Source organism: Vombatus ursinus, unplaced genomic scaffold (assembly GCF_900497805.2).
Source record: "Vombatus ursinus unplaced genomic scaffold, bare-nosed wombat genome assembly UNPS02014893.1, whole genome shotgun sequence".
In the NCBI taxonomy this organism is placed as follows: domain Eukaryota; kingdom Metazoa; phylum Chordata; class Mammalia; order Diprotodontia; family Vombatidae; genus Vombatus; species Vombatus ursinus.
In genome coordinates this window covers 2,337,461-2,357,116 of record NW_020954671.1, presented here as the reverse complement: position 1 = coordinate 2,357,116, position 19,656 = coordinate 2,337,461, and the positions used below count along the sequence as shown (strand labels likewise).

General features: G+C 36.8%; 1 protein-coding gene across 1 annotated transcript in view; it reads left to right on the top strand.

The window, feature by feature from the left end:
- Positions 1-19,656, top strand: part of SLC35F4 (solute carrier family 35 member F4) — a 274,043-nt gene that overhangs the window by 186,274 nt on the left and 68,113 nt on the right. The gene's annotated exons all lie outside the window — the stretch shown is intronic.

Here is a 19,656-nt window from a genome sequence, read left to right as displayed (position 1 = left end):
GTTTAGTCCCTATTCCCTTACTTTTACTAATTTGGTGACAAATGGGTTGTTATTGTGGCTTTTTGAGCTCCCGATGCCATAGAATCATACAATTTTAGGATGAAAAAAGATCTTGGAAGTCATCTAGTCAGACGTCCCATTAAATAAAAGATCTCAAGTTAAGAAGAGCTAACCTATGAATCTGATGGACTTCTGAATTGCTGGCTGCACATTTCTTCCCACTTTCCAGGTGTACCTCAATATAAATTTCTTTTGTTTTCTTAGAGCAACATAATTTTAAACTTAAAAGTCCAACACCTTCTTTTTCCAGTTGAGGGAACTGAGAACCACCATTTATAACCATAATTCTATGAGAAAATGCATTCCAAATTCCAAACAAAGCAATTAGCTATAAACTTCTGAAACACAAACTACTCACAAGTCATGGACTTTGTGTAATATGCTTGTTTCTTATCACTCAAAGTCAACAAATAGTTATTCAGTGCCTAATTCACACAAAATAAAATTTGTAATATTCTAGTCAAGTTATATTATGGTTAAGTCTAAAATTTACAAATATTCAAGGGTAACTTTATATAGATCCCATGACAAGAGTTCAAATTGGAGTTTAAAATAACATCTAATGCTGAAATTTACTTCCAAGAAGAGATCAGAATTTGTATCAGTCACGGTTGGCGGGAAATGTTACTCATCCTACTGCTACCTTAGAATCTTAGTGAGATTTTGCTTTTATAGTTAATGATGTCCCATTACTGGGGGTGGTAGTGGTTAAAAATAACCCATTATATTAGGTTATTTCTTAGGACAATTGGGATTTCAAGAATAAATTTAAGGCTAGGAAAGCTTCAGAGGCTGTGAGCAGAGTAGAAAGGGACTTGTCATTGCCTCAAGGGAATTAGATTAGCTCATCATCTTCCCAGGCAGTTGGAGAAAGCAGGTCCTCTTGACCATCCGCAAAATCAGGATTTAGCCTCAGATACTTTATTTGTATCTAAGCTACTGATTCAGTCAGGTGCATGTGATGGCGATCAGGTCTTGATCCAGGATTTCACTGTTATAGAGAAGTCCTTGGTGAGGAAATGTCCTCAACCCATGCAGATTGGTACCTGTTCTGCCATTTATAGCCTTAGAGAGTTACTAGAAATGTTAAGTGACTTGCCTGGGGTCACATAGCTAGTACATATCAGGACTTGAACTCAGGTGTTCCTGTCTAAAAATCTGGGTCTCTATCTGCTGACACCACCCACCTTTCAGATACACAGTAAATTATTAGGGAGCTGCAGAGAATCTACATTCTGATGGATATAGACCAGAGCACCTGAGAATTTGTATTGGACAGGAGGAGGACCCTTGTTTGACTCTCTGAGTTAATGGCAATCACCCCCTAACCACCCTTTCATTCTACCTATAAGACAGAGACATTCACTAAGGCAACTTGGCCTGTTGCTGCCTCGGATCCTTGTTAGTGGCACCCAAAGCTACTTGAGAGCTCTTCACATAAGACTGAATTTTCCTGTTACACATATCGATGTAGTTCACCAAAAGCATGGAGGAAAACAAAAGATCTGGAGCTTGTTGGCTTTCCCATTAGCCAATCAATAAGCTTTTATTGAAATACTAGCAATGTGCCCAAAATTGTACCTAAGCATTATGAGGCAGAGAAAAGAAGTAATAAATCAATGGTGTCTATCTGTAATTAATGAGTTTGCAATTTAGTTAGGTCAGCCAGACATGAGATACTTATTAAGTAATTAGTGAAGGAAGACTGAAGGTGATGAGAAAATGCTAAATGGTGTGCTATGGCAGACCAACAGTATGGTTATTTCCCATCTTTATTCATGTACCTGGAAAGGGTACAGGTTAGAAACATCATTAAAAGCCTTGTTATGGCATTTCAGGTGATCCTGAGTTCTTGAAGGTTAGGCCAATAAAGGGCAAACTCCTAGCAGGTCCTGCCAAATTGGAAAACATTTAATGATGGGCATAATTTTATATATATATATATATATATAATATTTGTATATTTATATATTATACATTTATGTATATATATGCATATTATATGGGAACCAATTTGGCTGGGGTAGAAGAGCCTTATTACTTGAAGTCTGGCCACAAGGTGATACTCTTTTTCAGTCACAAGTAACACATTAAAAATCTACTAGATTATGAAAGAGTTGTGAGCTGATAGGATAGCAGGATTGAAGATGAATTATTTAACATACATGTACATATATGTATATATGTATGTGTGTATATATACAAATGTATATATACATATATGTGTATACATACATATATACACATGCGTGTGTGTGTGTGTGTGTATTTCAAGAGTAAATTTAAGGCTGGGAAAGCTTCAGAGGCTGTGAGCAGAGTGGTAAAGGACTTGTCATTGCCTCAAGGCAACTGGATGCATAATATTGAATACAAGCCTGACCCCATTGCATTATACATAAAGTTTTCAAGAAGGGTCTCAGCACAAAGTGATACTGAAAATTATCTGATTCATTTTATCAGTGTAGATCATGAAAAGCATGTAATTCTGCCCCCTACTGGGGGCAGCCTGGTACATAGATAGAGTGTAAGTAGGGGAGTAAGGAAGACCTTGGTTCGAATTCTACTTTTGACCCTTCTAGTTGTGTGATTCTAGCAAGTCACTTTACATCTCCAATTCTCAATTTCTTCATATTTAAAACAAGTTTAATAATTCTTATAATGATTACCTCATGGGGTTGTTGTGAGATGAAAATGAGACCATGTTTACAAAGTCTTGCCAACCTATAAAGGGCTTTGTGAATTTCAGTTATCGATATTATTTTTCAAGTCCCCTAAAACAAACAACTTTAAGCACTGAATAATCCCTTTGGGCTGTATACAAAGACCGTATAAACAAGCTAGAACCAGATAATTGATCAAATAGTTGTCAGAAATCTACTTTTTGTTGTATACTAAGGGTAGCAAGGCCTTCATTTTGCTCCTTCAATACAGTGATCATTACATTTTTTTTTGCTTTTCCAAAAAAAAAATTAAAAAATCAGATCAAACCATATCTGAAGTATTATGTGTCACATTTTAGGGAGGACTTTGATAATCTGGTTTATAGGCAGAAGAGGGTAACCAGGATTTTGAAGACCCTTTGAAATAATCCCTATTAATATCAGTTGAAGGAGTTGAGAATGTTTAGTTTGAAGAAGCAAAGACTTTGGATGAATAGGAGAGCTGTATTAAAACACTTGACGGCCTTTAATATGAAAGAGGGATTAGACTTATTTTGCTTGATTTCAGTGATAAGAACTGGGAGCAATTGGGTAGAAGTTATAAAGAGGCAGATTTAGACTTGATATCAGGGGAAAACTTCCTAACAAGAGCTGTCCAAAGGTAGAATTAGTTACATCAGTGTGAGCATTTACATGGTAGAAATCAGTAAATACTACAAATCAGGGCTTGGTTTATTTGTTGTTGTTGTTGTTGATTATCTAGAATTAAGAAAATGATGAATAAAGTGTTAACAATGCACTTTAAGATTAAAAGTGTCTTGCATACATTTTTTTCATCCAGAGAGTCAGTTGTTAAATATTTACCAACACTGCTTTCCATCTCATTGGAGATTTTTGAGCAAAGTCTTGATTATTGGCAGACCTATTGTAGAAGGAAGCTATGGATTGAATTGCAGAGTCCCTTGCAACTGGAATATCCTGTTAGAGTTGATATTTTGCATGTCAGTGAACATTGCATCTGTAACCTTCAAGAAAGACTGTTCTCCAACCAAAAATTTAGGGTTTTTCAAAGTAGATATCTATGCTAATGCCTCATCTTAAGCACTAATGAGTGCTGGACTTGGAGTCGGGAAGACTAGAGTCTAAATTCTGCTCCGGACATTTACTAGTTGTGTGGGACAAATCACTTAACCTCCATCAGCCCCAGTTTCCTTATCTGTAAAATAGGCAGCTAAGTGATGCAGTAGATAGAGTGCCAGGCCTGAAGTCAAAAAGACTTATCTTCCTGGGTTCAACTCTGACTGCAGACACAATATGTGTGAGCCTGGGCAAGTCACTTAATGCTGTTTGCCTTAGTTCCTCATCTGTAAAAATGAGCTGGAGAAGGAAAAGGCAAATCACTGCACTCTCTTTGCCAAGAAAACCCCAAATGGGGTCATGAAGAACTGGACATAACTGAAAGGATTGAATAATAACAACAAAATGGGGATTATAAAAACCCCTAGCTTACAGGGTTTTCATGAGGATAAAATGAGACAATATTTGTAAAGTGTTTTGCAAATAATAAAGCATTGTATAAATGCTATTGTTGTTGTTCTTGTTATCCTGGAGTGGAGGAAATGCTAAATATTTGAAGAATGTGCCAGTTGGATTTAAGCACTGACAGGTTAAATGAAGCTGGAAAAGTTTCAAGTACCAGCCTGATGAGAAACTGTGTCTACTTTTTGGAGACCAGCCTAACTTAGGGCGAGCATATTACCAGAGGTTTAGCCATTAGGCAATGATTTCTTTGATCATGGCAGTGCACAGAATGAAGAAAAATGTAAAATGACCCTTAGTCCTTTATGGCCCCTTTCTACTACAGTGAGAAAGGCAGAGGGCAGAAAAGTGCTGAGTGGCAGAGACTGCTAAGAACTGCAGCTCTAACACTGGCTATAAACATTAATTTAAGGTTGCTCCTCTAAATGTGAATTCCTTGCCTAATGGCCAAGTTGATATATTCTTGTAGGATCTAAACTATACCAATATTGACATTCTCACAGTAGCTGAAAGTGGAAGATAAAACGTTGCGGATAAATGGAAGAACGAGTCACAGATCTTCCTTGGAAAGGTAAATAAAAATGTTGACAGAGTTGGCTTCTTTGTATACTCAAAGGAAGAAAATTAACAGCCTATCATGGGACTACTTGGCCATCTCACTTTGCACGGTTCATGATGAGTATAAACTGAAATATCACTATGAAGATAATGCAATTTGCAGAAATGACAAAGTAGAAAAATTCTAAGAAGAATTTTATAAGATCCTCTTCCCAGAATTAATTTATGCATTGACACTAAGTGTATCCAGGCTAATCTAGACATAGGGAAGGATAAGATAAAACATGTTGCAAAGTGTAGCTCAGCATTAAGAAACAAAGAAGTCAAGGGCTTGTGGATTATTCGAAGACTTGAGCCTGTAAATAATGAATACTTTTTTCAAGTAGAGAGTTTGGAGATGATATAAATGATGTGCAATGAGTAACATCAAAGACACACAAAATTTATAGTATCTTAGACAGGAAAACACAATTTAGCACTCAAGTGCTAAAGATGTCAAAGATATCTAGTCTAACCCACATCCAAAAAAAAAATCCCTAGTATCAGACAAGTAGAGATCTAGCTTCTTTTTGGACACTTTCAATGAGAGGAAACCTAGCACTTCCCAAGGCAACCTCTTCCACTTAGAGACAGGAAGTTTTCCTTGACATCAAGCCTAAATCCATTTCTTTTCCACATCCTCTCACTGCTTCTGGTTATTCCCTCTCAGTCTAAGAAGAACAAGTCTAATAATCCCTCTTCCACATGAAAATTATTCAGATACTTAAATACAGTTATCCTATTTCTCCATTTCTCTGGGCTGAACATCCTCAGTTCTGTCAACCAGTCATCCTACGAAAGGACTCAAGGCTCTTCGGCATCCTAGACCTCCTCATCTGAATACTCCCCAGATAATCAGTTAGCTGTGCAGGGTAGAGTATGGAAAACAATTGCCTCCTTAATCCCGGATGCTATGCCTCTCTTAATGCAGATCACTACCGCATTAGCCCTTTTGATTACTATACCACAATGACTTTAGATTTATCCCTACTGAATTTCATCTGATTATATTCAGCTCAATGCCCTAAAAGCTTGTCAAGATCTTTTGGGATCCTGCCTCTTTCTGTGCTATTTGTCCTTCTATGCTTTCTGCCATTTGCAAATTTGATGAACATACCTTAGCTTTACTCACCAGCCTCAGTCCAAGCTGAGCTTTAACACTTCTGACACAATTTTTATAGGACTATGCTATGGTCTTCAACCCATGCTCTGTTACTTGCCTTTGTTTCCATCTTCTGTACAAATCTTTTTAAATCTAAGGTATTGACTTCTGGTTCAAATGGTAACATTACAGGTTGTGGAGAAGTCCCACTCTCTCACACAAATCCTAGTAAGTATGTGAAAATGACCCCCGGATATAGCCTTGATAAAGGAAGCAAAATAGAAATATCTTCCACCATCTAGCCTAGAACTATATGAAAAGATGGCCAGAAGCCATCAAAAAGTAGGATAGGGTTTACAGTAGGGAAGCCAGAGCAGACTCTGGTAAATGGCCTGGAACCAGGAGAAGTCATGAAGCTAGGGGAAGAAATCCAGCATAAACTGCCATGATCAATTCTGAATCTAGCTGGTACTCTGCACAAAAGGCTCACATGATAGCACAAGCTCTAGTCTAGGTAATTGAAGTCAGATCCCAGTGCTGGTCTGTCAAAACAGAAACAGGAGCCATATCTAGCTCCTATCCAGCAGCGCTGCAAAGGACAATGTATGACCAGCCAAGCATTCCTTGAAGCATTAGGAGCCTCAGCAGGAGACAAAGTCAACTCAGAGCCTGTGCCAGGCAGATTTGCAATAGTCTGGAGATCAGCTTATTCTGCCACACTCAACTGGGGCTTTTTAGGACCACAGTAGAGGACAAAAGCAACAGCTGCTTGGGGGATGATATGAGAAGCAGAGATGAACCAAGGCCATTGGACCACCAGGAGACTGAGACAAAAACCATACGATGAAGCAGGGTATGGGGCCTAATACCGGCCACATTGTCCACATTAAAGTCACATTAGAGTCAGATAGGTGACCCTGGATAAAGCATTGAGACTCAAGGCAGGAAGACCTGAGTTCAAATCTAACCTCGGACATTTACTAGTTATCTGATCCTGGACATGTCACTTAAATGTTGTCTATCTGTTTCTTCATCTGTAAAATGGGAAAATAATAGCACCTACTGCCCAGGGTTATTGTCAGGATCAAATGAAATAATAATTGTAAAGTAGCACAATGCCTGGCACATAGCAATCACTATATAAATATTATTATTATTCAGAAAGACAATAGCACTGATATACAGACCACAGAGGGGATAGGACCAAAAAGTGTCTACCCCAACTCATCTAAGAGTCTCAAGGGGCAGTGATTTGAGCATGAAGTCCCAATCCAAGGACTAAAGATGGAAACATGAGTAAACAGAGGAAAATAGTGACTACAATGAGCAAATATCATGAGTTAAGAGGTAAACCCAGAAGGAGCGAGTAACTCTACAACAACTACAAGCAGAGCCTCAGAGGAAAAGAATGGTTTGGCCACCAGAACTATAAGAGGGGGGTGAAAGAAATAAAGTAAAAGATAGAAGCATGAAATTATAGTAGAAATTTGGGCTCCAGAAGAAAAATTTGGAAGGAAAATGTCATAAACTATTTAAACAAAATCAAGAGGTTGAAAAATAGAAGAATATATACAACACCTGCTATTTAAAGTGACCTAGAAAATAGTCAAATGGAGATAATTTAAGAATCATTGGTTTCTTTAAAAACTATGGCCAAACAAAAAATATGGATGCCATATTTTTAAAAATCACGACGAAAGAAATACTCAGGTCCATAAGAACCAGAGGAAAAAATGAAAAAAGAAAGAATACATTAAACACCTATTAAAAAAAATCACCACACTGAAAATATCCAGAAATGTTGTTATAGTTATATATAAGATTATATAGTCATATACTTGTATGTAGGCTATTTATATTAGTTACATATAAGATTGATTGAGCAGGCATCTTGTAGCTCATATTCAATACGGGAATAAAATGACATTTGTAGGTCATTTAAAATTTAGTAAGGTCAACTAGGTGGTGCTGGGCCTGGAGTCAGGAAGACCTGAGTTCAAATATGACCTCAGACACTTACTAGCTATGTGACCCTAGGCAAGTCACTTAACCTTGTTTGCCTCAGTTTCCTCATCTGTAAAATGAGCTGGAGAAGGAAATAACAAACCACTACGGTATCTCTGCCAAGAAAACCCCAAATGAGGTTATGAAGAGTCGGACACAACTGAAACAACTGAACAACAATAACTAAAAGTTGATAAAAGGAAGTTTATCCTTAACATAGAAAGGATGCTCCCAACAAGGAAAAAATGTTTAGTTCAAATAGATGCACTCTGCCCTTTTCATCTCCATAACGAAGTGTGTCTTGTCAGCAGGGCCGTCGTCTCCCCATCAGACTGAGTTTCTTGGGCTCAGGAACTGTCTTTTCCTTATTTTTGTATCTCCAATGCCAAGCACAGTGCCTGACACATAGTAGGCACTTGATAAATACTTGTTGACATTTGACTCCAAATGAATTTGGCTATTATATATTCCCAGTTCTATAAAGCTTTATTATAGTTTTATTGGCATAACATTAAATTTGTGAGTTAGTATTGTTAATAGTATAATTTTATTATATTATTCAGTCCAAACATAAGAAATAAGAAGCTTCCAACTAGTTTTTATTTTTAAAATAAAATATTACAATTGAGTACATATAAATCTTAAGTGTGTATTGAAGCTATATTAACTTCCAGACATTTTGTGCATTATAGCTATTTTGATGGGACTTTACTTTCTATTATTTTTCCCTTGGCTTTTGCTCTTTGTATTTAGAAATGTCCTTAATTTTTAAAGGTTTATTTTGTATTCTGATACTTTATTGAAACTATTGTCTTAATTTCTTTAGGGAGTTTGTGAGATTTTCTAAGTAAAGCATCATATCATCAGCAAATGAAGATTTTTTTTCTCCTCTTCATCTATGTTTGTGCCTTTCTCTTCCCTTATTACTACTGCTAATGTTTCTAGAATTATTTTAAATAACATTAAGGAAAGGACCATCCTTTATATCCACAATATTCACTGTGAAAAGTTTTAGAATTCTTTGAAAATAATACTAACTTTTGGTTTTAGGTTTATACTTTCATGATATTAAAAGTAATTCTCGGGGCAGCTAGGTGGCACAGCGGAGTCAGGAGGACCTGAGTTCAAATCTGGCCTTAGACACTTGACGCTTACTACTTACTGGCTGTGTGACCCTGGTAAATCACTTAACCCCTACTGCCTCAACAAAAAAGAAAAAAAAAGCGATTCTTCTGCTTCTATAATTTTTAGCATTTTTCCAGTGTTTTACTGTCAAAAGCTTTTTATGTACTTTTTGATAGACTCATGTTGTTTTTGTTTTTAATATGTTCAATTATATGATGGCTTTTCTTTTCTTTTTTAATTAATTAATTTATTTTTAGTTTTCAACATTCACTTCCACAAGATTTTGAGTTCCAAATTTTCTTCCCATCTTGTCCCTCCCCCCACCCCAAGATAGCATGCATTCTGAATACCCCTTCCCCCAATCTGCTCTCACTTCTATCACTCTCCTTCTCTTATACCCTTCCCCTTCTATTTTCCTGTAGGGCAGGATAGATTTCTATACCCCATTGCTTGTATATCTTATTTCCCAGTTGAATGTAAAAACATTTTTAACATTTGTTTTTAAAACTTTGGGTTCCAAATTCTCTCCCTTCCCCCCCCCCACCCACATTCATTGAGGAGCAATCAATTTGATATAGGTTATACATGTGTAGTCATGCAAAACACTTCCATAATAGTTATGTTATGAAAAACTAACTATATTTCCCTTCATCCTATCCACTCCCCCCATTTATTCTATCCTCTCCTTTGATCCTGTCCCTCCTCAAAAGTGTTTGCTTCTCATTACCTCCTCCCCCAATTTGCCCTCCCTTCTATCATACACCCTCTCTTGTCCCTTTCCCCCTATTTTCCTGTAGGGTAAAATAGATTTCCATACCCAATTGATTGTGTATGTTATTCCCTTCTTAAGCCAAATCTGATGACAGTAAGATTCACTCATTCCCTTTCACCTCCCCCCTCTTCCCCTCCACTGTAAAAGTTTTTTTTTCCTGTCTGTTTTATGTGAGATCATTTACCCCATTCTACCTCTCCCTTTCTCCTTCTCCCAGTATAATCCTCTCTCACCCCTTAACTTTATTTTTTAGATATCATCCCTCCATATTCAACTCATCCTGTGCCCTCTGTCTATATATATTTCCTCCAACTACCATAATACTGAGAAAGGTCTCATGAGTTACAAATATCATCTTTCCATGCAGGAAAGTAAACTGTTGAACTTTAATAAGCTCCATATGATTTTTCTTTCCTGTTTACCTCTTCATGCTTCTCTTGAGGCTTGTATTTGAAAGTCAAATTTTCCATTCAGCTCTGGTCTTTTCATTAAGAATGCCTGAAAGTCCTCTATTTCATTGGATGTCCATTTTCCCCCCCAAAGGATTATACTCAGTTTTGCTGGGTAGGTGATTCTTGGTTTTAATCCTATCTCCTCTGACCTCCAGAATATCATATTCCAAGTCTTCTGGTCCCTTAAAGTGGAAGCTGCTAAATCTTGTGTTATACTGATTGTGTTTCCACAATATTTGAATTGTTTCTTTCTGGCTGCTTGCAATATTTTCCCCTTAACCTGAGAGCTCTGGATTTTGGTTATAATATTCCTAGGAGTTTTCCCTTGGGGATTTCTTTTAGGAAGTGATCAGTGGATTCTCTCAATTTCTATTTTACCCTCTGGTTCTAGAATACCAGGGCAGTTTTCCTTGATAATTTCTTGAAAGATGATGTCTAAACTCTTTTTTTGACCATGGCTTTCAGGTAGTCCAATAATTTTTAAATTCTCTCTCCTGGATCTATTTTCCAGGTCAGTTCTTTTTCCAATGAGATATTTCACCTTCTCTTCTAATTTTTTGTCATTCTTTTGGATTTGTTTTACAGTGTCTTGATTTCTCATAAAATCACTAGTTTCCAATTGCTCCATTGTAATTTTTAAGGAAATATTTTCTTCAGTAAGCTTTTGGACTTCCTTTTCCATTTGGCAATTTTGCTTTTTAAGGCACTCTTCTCCTAATTGGCTTTTTAGACCTCTTTTGCCATTTGGGTTAGTCTATTTTTTAAGGTGTTATTTTCTTCAGTATTTTTTTGGGTCTCCTTCAGCAAGCTGTTGATTTGTTTTTCATGATTTTCTTCATCACTGTCAGTTTTTCCTCTACTTCTCTTACTTGCTTCTCAAAATCCTTTTTGAGCTCTTCCATGGCCTGGGACCAATTCATATTTTTCTTGGAGGCTTTGGATGTAGGAGCTTTGACTTTATTGTTTTCTTCTGATTGTATGTTTTGATCTTCTTTGTCACCAAAGTTAAGATTCTATAGTCTGACCATTTTTTGCACTGCTTGCTCATGATCCCAGCCAATTACTTGAGTTATAAACTCTTTGTTAAGGTAGGGGGTCTGTTTCCAGTGTCAGGAATGTACTGTCCCAAGCTTCAAGGGTTTTGTGCAGTTGTTTTCAGAGATACTTTTAGGGACCTATAAATTTTCAGTTCTTCCAAGGTACTATGATCAAGGGTGAGGTATTTACTCCTTTTCTTGTTCTGTGCTCTATGAGTGACCACAAGCACTCTTTTCTGTCTTGGAACTGTGAGGAAGATTCCCTTTCCACAGCCACTACAAGCTCCACCATGCCAGCGCTCCTCCTTGCCCCAGGACTGCCACCCAGAACAGTGACCCAGATCCAAGCATGGGGAAAGCAAGAGAATCCTGCTCTAGCAAAGAGAACTGGAGTTGAGACCACTGCGCTTCTCTCTCTCACTGCAGACACAGACTTTTCCTACTGACCTTCTAAATTGTCTTTGGTGTTCGTGGGTTGAGAGTTCTGGAAACTACCACAGCTGCCCACAATTCAGTCCTCTGAGGCCTATATCTGGATCACTGAGACCTATTTGCCTGTGCACCCATGCTGAACTGCATTCCTCTCCCAGCCCATTGTGATATACCTTTTGGATCAACCATCCAGGTTGTCTTGGGCTGGAAATTTGTTTCACTCTGCCTTTTTGTGAGTTCTGCTGCTTTAGAATTTGTTTAGAGTCATTTTTATAACTATTTGGAGGGGTTTGGGGGAGAGCTTAAGCAAGTCACTGCTTTTACTCCACCATCTTGGCTCTGCTCCTTTTTTTTCTTGATATAATCTTACATGGTTTAGGTATTAGCACTATATTTTTCATATAAAAGGAGTTTCATGGAGTTTTTGCTTTTTAAAGAGTAATTTTTTGTTGTACAAATTTTAAGTATTCCTTAAATATGACAATTCATCTGCAAATCCATCTAGATCATCTAGGTTTTCCTCTTCTTTGGTAGCTCCCTTTTATTTACTTCAATTTTATTTTCTGAAATGATGTTGGTTAAGATCTCTATATAAGGCTCTCTTAATTTCAGTGTTTTATATTTTTGTAGACAATCCTCAATTTCTTTTAAATTCTCAGATTTATTGGTATACAATTGTGGCTAGTAGATTCTGATAATTTTATTTTAACATTTCTTGTCTGTGGTGATTTTTACTTTGTGGATTTATTTCTTTAATTTTATTTTTCTCCTTTTTCTTTTTTGATTAGGTTAGCCAATGTTTTGTTGACTTTGTTAATCTTTTTAAAGAGTTAGATTTCAGTTTTGTTGCTCAAGTCTATAGTTTTTGTTTTCCATCTTATCTATTTCTCTTTTAATTTTCAAAATTTCACCTTTTGTGTTTCTTTTTATTTATTTCCTACTTTCCTAATTGCAAATTCAGTTCATTATTCTTCCCCTTTTCTGTTTTGCAAATGTATGTTTTCAGCATATTATTTTTCTTTGAGGATTACTTTACCCATATCCCAGAGATTTTGGTATGTTGTTTCATTGTTATAATTTCCTTACATTGTAATTATTTCTATGATTTGTCCTTTGACCCACTTATTTTTCAGGATGTTATTATTAAATCTATTTTTAGGTCTGGATCTTTTAGTTATATTTTCTTTATTAATTATTATTTGATTACATTATGATCTGCAAATTACACATTTAACACAATGTCTGGACCTGAGCTATATAAATATTAGCTATTATTATTTAATATTTCTGACCTATTTATACTCATAATTTTTTGTGCTCTTACATATGGTCTTTTAAGAACCAAGGTAGCATATGGGTTCTGAGAAATATACATTTTCTTCAGTAGTCTCATTTAGGAGATTCCTTATGTTTCTGATCTTTAAAATCTCTAACATTTTGTTCAGTTTGTTATTTGCTTTTTTATTTGTTTTTTAGTAATGTTTGTCCAAGTCTGAGAGAGAAATCAATAAAATCATAGGTGCTGACTAAAACAATTGGAAAGTAAAATTTTATAAAGGTTATTTCCTATAATTATTGTTATGATTTGTATCCTTTTGCAACTCAATTAACTTTACAAATTTGAACCTAGTCCTTTTGGTGCATATATGCTTGATGTTTCCAGGGGGAAAGTACTGATCCCACCTGGTTTTCCAGTACTTTTTTGTTTAGGCCTAATGCACTACTTCTTTCTAGCCTATGATTCTGAGAACTAAGAATGGCATACTTTTGACCCTTTCAAACCCCTCCATTTCCTTTCCTCCTTTCCTTCATGAGGCTGGACAAAACCACTGCCATTTCCTTTAGGACAAGTGTGTGGTTTGAACAGAGGCACTGCTAAAGGGCATGCCTATACCTGGGCCCCCATTCACAAGCCTGTGAGTTTGTTTATGCTTGCTGTGGTGGGCAGATGAGAGTTGGGCATGAGTATGCTGGTAGTTCTAATGATTAAAATTCTCTTGAGTTAGCTTGTGAGGATTTTACCTTGTACAGAGGGTTTCTGCTTATTATCTAATAGAATCAGTTGCAATTATACTATATTCAACATATAATTCCTTTCTTTTGAGGTTTTCAGGTTAAAGAGATTTATGGAAAGTGACTATCTTCCCATTTGCTAGCCATGTAATGTGATCTGACTTATTAGCTTATGTTTTCTGAGGACTCCAACACATCATAGCAGAACTCCAGAGTATAAGTTGGAGATTCTGAAGGACTCAATCATCATTCTGTTGCTTCTTCTGAACAGAATCCATAACCAGGCAGCAGGAAACTCATTTGGCCTAGCTGTTAGCCATCACAGGGTTTGTAAGGGCAAATGAAAAGGGAAGCAGGTGTTTATCCCTAGCCACAAGAACTCTGTAGGATGGGCAGATTTTATGTCTCTCTTACAAGTGTCTAATTATCTAGTAAGTGTTTTTGCACAGAAGGCAGATGCTGGTACAGTGAGCATCAGGAATATGTACTTAATGCCTCAATCCATCCTTTGGCCTGAGTCTTTCACAGGGACACAAACATCACATAATACACACTAAATGGCCAAGTCAGGCCTTTTCCTAAGGAGGAGTCAGCCCACATTGATAAAATTAAAACCTTAACATTAAATTTCCTATGCAGGTGACCATAATCACATCTGATTGTGAGTTGATGGCATCATCTAAGAACTGTATAGTCAGGTGCTGTATAGCTTCTGTCACCAGTCACACATCTCACCTCTTTGCTTCCAAATATTTGTCATGAGACTCCCCTCCCACCCATTACTTTTTATAGTTTCTTTCTGTGAAGTTGCCATTGTCAAATGAAATAGAGTTAGAAGAGACTTTAGACTTCATTTATTATAGCTCCCTAACTTTACATTTGAGGAAATGACTTGTCCAGGGTCACTAAGGTATTAAGTAGTACAGATAGTCCTGATTTCAGGTTTATTAATCCCCAAATGGGTACCTTTTCTATTTACTAAGATAGTGTTTTTAAGGTTTTCTAGGTGAAAGGATCAAACATTTATTGATTATCTATTATGAGTCAAGCACTTTATAAATATTATCCCAGTTGATCCTCATAATAACCCTGTGAAGTTGGTGCTCTCATTAATCTTATTTTATAATTCTGTGCTATTATTATCCCCATTTTGCAAATGAGGAAATTGAGGCTGAGGGATTTCAAATTATTTGCCCAGGGTCACATAGGTAAGTAAGTATCTGAGGTAGGATTGGAACTCAAATCTTCATGACTCCAAGTTAAACATTTTATCCATTGTGCCATGTAGCTGCCACTGAGTAACAAAGTACTATTTGGCAAGTTATTTTATCTCTCCAAATCCCAGTTTCCTCATAGTTAAAATAAGAATAATTACACTTACCTTGTCACATAGATGTGTCCCCAACACTTAAATTGTTCTTTTAGAATTTTAAAAACTCATTTTCATTATCCATGAATGGCCAATGAAAAATCCAATCTTTAAAGTTCTGCTTATATAAACAAGACTGTTAGCAAACTGTTGGTTTGGCCAGGCTGTGATCATTAAAATGTTGTGACATTTTTCTGGGTCAGTCTGGAACCCAAGTGCTTTTAAATGTGTGTGTGCAGCATTTCATTGTATTAAGTTGGATGGATGAGTTAAATATAAATATAAATATACAAAGCAAATATACAAATGTAATATAAATATGCAAAGCAAGTATTCTTTTTTATTTTTTGGCTAGGCAATGGGATTAAGTGACTTGCTCAGGGTCACACAGCAAGTAAGTGTCAAGTGCTCAGAGGCTGCATTTGAACTCAGGTCCTCCTGACTCCAGGGTCAGTGCTCTATCCACTGTACAACCTAGCTGCCCCAAAAGCAAGTATTCTTGAAAAAATGGATTCTTTTCTTGCATAGAAATAGACTTTTATTTAAGTCTAGGATGAGATTTCTGAAGAATTATTATTTTAAATGGTTGCCTGTATGTTCAGAGATAGTGAATTTCTAATTGTACCTCTGTTTACTGTGATGACCATGGTGATAAAGATGATGGTGATGATGAAATTAATGATGATGATGAAGATGGTGATACTAGCTCTGGCTTAAGTATAATAAAGTAAGGATAAAAGCAGCATTGTGTTACATAGAAAAGACAGAGTTCATTCCCCTGCCCATTTTAGTTTAAAAAAAATATAAGCCAGGTTGCCTGGAGCTTCACATTTTCATTCAGCATAGCTTGCTTCTTTGTTTCTTACTTGACACAATGACAGTGAAATGGAGGGCCAACCCTGATTTTAGCAGGTCACTGATTTCCTGATAGCTACACATTTCCAGTGCAATTTTTCTCTGTCCTATGTTGCTGTAGGGATGGCTGATTAATTTACAGTCTGAAATCTTGGCTTCATATCTAAATATATTTTTTAAAATTTCAGAGTAGCATAATTGTCAGCATTTGTTTTTAGATAACTGTCAAAATGATGAGAAAAGTATTTATTGAGGCATTGTTTATATATTTACTGTACACCCATCTGAAGACATAATAGAAAAGGGAATAATTTTTTAAAAATTATTGGCTCATTTAGAAAACAGATTAACTCAAAAGCTTCCAGCCTTTAGGATTTGTTCCAGGTTCCTTTCCCTTTGTGAGAGAGGTGATGGCAGGAAGCCAGACTTATTATGGAGCTCCTACAAACACAGACTTTTATCCAAACACTACCCACACACTTCAAAAGGCAACCTATACCCTCTAATAATAAGCCTTTTGTGTCAGTTTTAGAATGTTTCCACCACTCTGGTGCTTCTAGATAACAAGCAATGCTGGTAAATCAGAGTATTTTTCCTTAGATTAATTTTGGGAACCGCACAAAATCTTCTATGACAGAGAAAACCTGAAAACAAATATTTTTTTAAAAAATGAACTCCTAGTCTGGTGTCAGATCAAGAATTAGAAAGTCTTGCAAGTTCTGGCCAAATGTTTAATGATTATTCATTCAACAAGTATTTATTGAGTATACACTGTTAATAGAGCACTGGGCTAAGGTATTGTGGAGGGATTTAAAGGAAATAAGATAAAGTCACTAACTTTGAAGGTTTTGCAGTATCTTTCAGGGAGAAACATGTGCCCATCAAGAATTACATATGAATTCAATGAAATTTAATCAAACTATGAACCTAATGTGTGCCAATACTATACTATGTATTTGGTGAGATACCAGAGTTTACATGTAATATGGGTATATTGGTCTATGGAGGATTATCCCTTGAAGCATGAGTGGATATTCTCTGCCTGGTTTCATTCCTTTAAATATGCTCCCATGTAGAAACTTGGGAGCAACTGGTTTCTAGCCAGGATAACTCAGGAGTTGCTATGATATAATAATGAAATGTCTTCTAATTGACTGTATAGCCAGAAGACCTGATGACTCAGGGGTTGCTGAATCAGAGCTAAGAGCTCATACAAAATAGACAACCTGCCCATCTCTTTCTCTTTCTCTTTTCCCTTTGTGGACACAAGGAGGCAGGACCATACTTTGCTGCCTCCAAGAGCCAGGTGGGGGAAGAATGGCTTTCCTATCTCCTATCTGGCCATGGCAGCTGTGATGACACAGCTACATCTTTCTCTGGTGGTTGTTTCCCCCCTGATATTAGGGAAATAAATGTTCTAATATAGATATGTCCAGGCAGCAACTTTGTGAGTTCAGACAATCCAGAAATTATACCATAGGTCCCACAAGTAACCAGAGACAGTAGCAGTAGCCACAGGATTTGGGAGGTGACCAAACAGCAACCTTGGGATGGATGTGCCCAGGCAGCAAATTTGTGGGCATTTCAAGGTCTGGAGAGTTTGCAGAGCAATAGCTGGAACCTTCCCTTCCCTTGTACTTGAGCATAAATGGAAGAGAGAGAGAGTACCAGTAGCAGCTGAGCAGTCTGGTCCAGCAGAGAAGTAACCTGTCTCAGCAGGAGATCAGCCTATCTAGTGGAGTTGCCATACTCTGCAAAGAACCACTCCAGTAAAGCAACTTATCCAACACTGATGCAACACTCTCCAGCAAACTTCATGAGAACTCCACAAAGAGGATAAAGGACTTCCAAGCACATCTTTGTCATACATATTCTTTGTCCATGTGCTGTGCTTTCATTGTATTCTAACTTTAAAACCCATTTCCTTGGGTTACCTTTTAAGAACAAGGAGAGAGTGTTCACCTGTTTTTTTCCTGGGGACTTTTTTGTAACTACTGTTCAGTTACTATACTATACTATACTATACTATACTATACTATACTATACTATACTATACTATACTATACTATACTATACTATACTATACTATACCCCTACTATACTTTATCAGTAAATCCCTTTTCTAAAAGCTAATGGAATCAAGTGGTTGACTGTTAGTGGGGAGTATACTAGTGGGGGTTTTTGAGTGAAGTTAAAAACTTTATTCCTTTCGGGTTACCCTATGGATCCTGGAGAAAATAAGAGTCAGCTGTTCTCTGAAGACCCCAGACAATGAGTACAAGTTTGAGTTGGGAAGTGAGCCCCAGAAGGGGTGCTAAATTGCTTTCTTCATGGAGAAGTCAAGTAAGGGGATGACATATGTACAAAATATCCATAATATGAAATAATATATGCTCACCAAAGCATTTACCTATTGTATGGATTATAGCCTATGCATAATTGAATAAAGAGCTTTTTAAAAGAAAGTGAGGTTTTTCTAGAAGAATCATCCAAAAGGTTGTCCTCAACATTTAGTTAGTCCAGAGGAATGGGTGCATTAAGAGCTCAGCCTATGTTCCTGAGATTTGGCAGAATTTCCACTGGCTTACAGGATGTCTTTTTGATCCAGAGTTTCTGCCTGGCGCATGCAGAGGTAGAGGGGAATGAAATCTATTTTTAGTAATTATATAATTTCAATCCTTTATTGAAATGATCATTTCATTGTATTTTGTGGTCCACTAGGGTTTCATTGCATTCTAATTCTGAGTCTGAATAACAGGACTGATCTGAACTTGGTCTGGCTGAGAATATTGAACAAAGGCTGCACCAGTAATGAACAAGATGTGTTTAGGGTACAGTGAGGGATTACTTTGGCTGGAGTAGAAGGTTTGTATTAGAGAGTAGTGGGAGATAAATTTGTATATAAATGGAAGGATTATATCATGGAGGGTCTTTCCAACAAGATTGAGTTTGGACATCATGCTATACTTACCCTAACTTTTTTAGACTTTAAAGACTCACTTTAAAATTTAAACAAAAACATTCTTTCAAAATACATGTGCATCACGGTGCACAAAGAAATCCAAGCCCACATCATCACAAGACCCTTATCACCTCTTGCCTGGACCAGGCTAATTGGTATCCTTCCCTCAAGTCCTACCCTACTCCAATCTATCTTCCACATAGCTACTAAAGAGATTTTTAAAAATCAAAGATTTGACTGTGTTATTATTCTACTAAATAAACTTCAATGGTTCCTTATTAACTTTAGGATCAAATATAAAGACATTTGGCTTTTAAAGCCCTTTACAACCAGGCCCCAATCTATCATTCTAGCCTTGTTATACCTTACTACTTTTTTCACATTCTCTAGTCCAGCTAATTTGGTTTTCTTGTTGTTCCTTATACTTGACATTCCATTTCCCATCTCCTTGTCTTTTAACTAGCTATCCTCTTTGGAATGAACTTCCTTCTTACCTCTACCTCTTGCAATCCCTTCTTTCCTTCCAAACTCTGTTCAGTTGTCTCCTTTCACATGAAATCTATCCTATAGGCTTCCTACAACTACTAGTTCCCTGACCCAATTACCTTATATTTGTATTCTACATATATTACACACACACACACACACACACACACACACACACACACACACACACA